At 39.9% G+C, this 2836-nt stretch overlaps 1 protein-coding gene across 1 annotated transcript in view; it reads left to right on the top strand.

The window, feature by feature from the left end:
• Positions 1 to 2836, top strand: part of suds3 (SDS3 homolog, SIN3A corepressor complex component) — a 60521-nt gene that overhangs the window by 18513 nt on the left and 39172 nt on the right. The window lies entirely within an intron of this gene.

The raw sequence follows: 2836 nt of genomic DNA, 5'->3' as shown, positions 1-2836 counted from the left end.
GAAATGGAGCCATTTATCACTACCCTTTGTTTCCTATCAGCCAACCAATTTTCAATCCAATCTAGTACTTTGCCCCCAATACCATGCGCCCTAATTTTACTCACTAACCTCCTGTGTAGGACTTTATCAAAAGCTTTCTGAAAGTCCAGGTACACTACATCTACTTGATCTCCCTCGTCCAGAGTTACATCCTCAAAAAATTGTATATTAAATATCCCTACTGTAGCAAGTAATTCTAATTTAAGTAATTTACAAGCTTTAATGAAGCATTGCTGTGCTGATCTAACAATTAAGGATCTCGGGAATTTAAAATTAAGATTTGAATTGACTTTGTTGCAAAATTATAGATAAAGTTAATATATTCTGGATTGTGCAATACAGACCACAGCATTAAAATTCCGGTTGTAGCAAATAATTGTATTTTAGGAGTTACTTCAAGTAACTTGGACAGATTGAGATTTTCTTTCTTTATCACTTGCTGTAACCAGTATGATAAATAATATAACTTGTACAAAGAGCATTTTTTTTCCCTGAGGAGAGGCGATGGCCTAATTAATCTAGAGACCTAGGCAATGTTCTGGGTACCCAGGTTCAGATCCTGCCATGGCCGGTAGTGGAATTTGAGTTCAATAAAAACTTGGAATTGAGAGTCCAGTGATGGCCATGAATCCATTGTCGATTGTTAGGAAAAAGTCATCTGATTCACAAACGTCTGTTAGGGAAGGAAACTGTCATCTTTATGTGGTCTGGTATACTTGTGACTCCATATCCATTACAATTTGGTTATTCTTGGCTGCCTGATGGGCAATAAATGGTGGCCTAACATTATTGTCTCAAAGTTTTGATGCAGTTTCACGTTTTATATTTAGATTGTAAAAAGCAATCTGTACTGTAGTGCTGTTGATTATTGCCATCAATGTGCTGTTTCTCTGACAACTAATCAACTGAATAAATATCTAACAAAATAATCAGCATTTAAAAAAAAGTTCCCAGTCAAGCCATTTCCATTTGCCTCCAGCAAATCTGTCATTTTTGGATATTTTGTGACTAGTCACTCACTACTTAATCACTGACTTTTGCCCCTTTATTTTCTATATCTTTGCCAATTCAAATTTTTAAAATTTCTCATTGAATAGTGAGGTAATGAGCACGAGGTTAGAGTTTAAATGATCAATGAGATGGTTCCAGCACAGATTTCTTGTATAGGTAGCTGTTTGGGTGAAAGGCAAGGCTGATAGGTGTAGGGAAAGCTGAATGACTGACTAGAGAAATTTAGGTTTAGGTTAGGGAAAAGGAGGAAGCATATGTCAGGTATTGACAGGATAGATTGAGTGATTCCTTGGAGTATAAAGGCAGTAGGAGTATACTTAAGAGGGAAACTAGAAAGGCAAAAAGGGGACATGAGATAGCTTTGGCAAATAGGGTTAAGGAGAATCCAGAGGGATTCTATAAATACATCAAGGACAAAAGGGTAACTAGGGAGAGAAAACAGCCCCTTAAAAACCAGCAAGGCAGCCTATTTGTGGAACCACAGGAGATGAGGGAGATATCAAATGAGCCTCAGTGTTTACTGTGGAGAAGGGCATGGAAGATATAGAATGTGGGGAAATAGATGGTGACAACTTGAAAAATATCCATAATACAGAGGAGGTGGTGCTGGATGTCTTAAAATGCATGAAAGTGGATAAATTCCCAGGACCTGAGCAGGTGTACCCTAGACCTCTGTGGGAAGCTAGGGAAGTGATTGCTGGGCCTCTTTGTTGAGATATTTGGATTATTGGTAGTGATAGGTGAGGTTCCAGAAGACTGGAGATTGGCTAATGTGGTGCCACTGTTTAAGAAAGGTGGTAAGGAAAAGGAAGAAAACTATAGACCGGTGAGCCTGACATCAGTGGTGGGCAAGTTGTTGGAGGGAATCCTGAGGGGCAGGATTTACATGTAGTTGGAAAGGCAAAGACTGATTAGGGATAGTCAACATGGCTTTATATGTGGGAAGTCATGTCTCACGAGCTTGATTGAGTGTTTTTGAAGAAAAGAGGATTGATGAGGGTAGAGCGGTAGACATGATCTATATGGACTTCAGTAAGATGTTCAACAAGGTTCCTCATGATAGACTGGTTAGCAAGTTTAGATCTCATGGAATCCATGGAGAACTAGCCACTTGGATACAGAACAAACTTGAAGATAGAAGGCAGAGGGTGGTGGTAGAAGGTTGCTTTTCAGACTGGAGGACTGTGACCTATGGTGTGCCACAAGGATCAGAGCTGGCTCCACATATTTTTGTCATTTATATAAATGATTTGGATGTGAACATAGGAGGCATAGTTAGTTTGTAAATGACACCAAAATTGGAGATGTAGTGGACAGCGAAGCAGGTTACCTCCGATTACAACAGGATATTGATCAATTGTGCCAATGGGCTGAGAAGTGGCAAGTGGAGTTTAATTTAGATAAATATGAGGAAAGGCAAATCATTTTGGAAAGGCAAATCAGAGCAGGATTTGCACACTTAATGGTAAGGCCGTGGGGAGTGTTGCTGAACAAAGAGATCTTGGAGTGCAGGTTCATAGCTCCTTGAAAGTGGGTTCGCAGGTAGATAGGCTAATGAAGGCAGCATTTGGTATCCTTTCCTTTATTGGTCAGAGCACTGAGTATAGGAGTTGGGGGATCATGTTGTAGTTGTACAGGACGTTGGTTAGGCCACTTTTGGAATATTGCGTGTAATTGTGCTCTCCCTCTTATTGGAAGGATGTGGTGAAGCTTGAAAGTGTTCAGAAAAAATTTACAAGGGTGTTGCCAGGGTGGGAGGGTTTGAGCTACAGGGAGAGGTTGAATA

Source organism: Chiloscyllium plagiosum, chromosome 25 (assembly GCF_004010195.1).
Source record: "Chiloscyllium plagiosum isolate BGI_BamShark_2017 chromosome 25, ASM401019v2, whole genome shotgun sequence".
Classification (NCBI taxonomy): domain Eukaryota; kingdom Metazoa; phylum Chordata; class Chondrichthyes; order Orectolobiformes; family Hemiscylliidae; genus Chiloscyllium; species Chiloscyllium plagiosum.
Note: the sequence above shows the minus strand (reverse complement) of the source record. Positions and strands in the feature narration are given on the sequence as shown.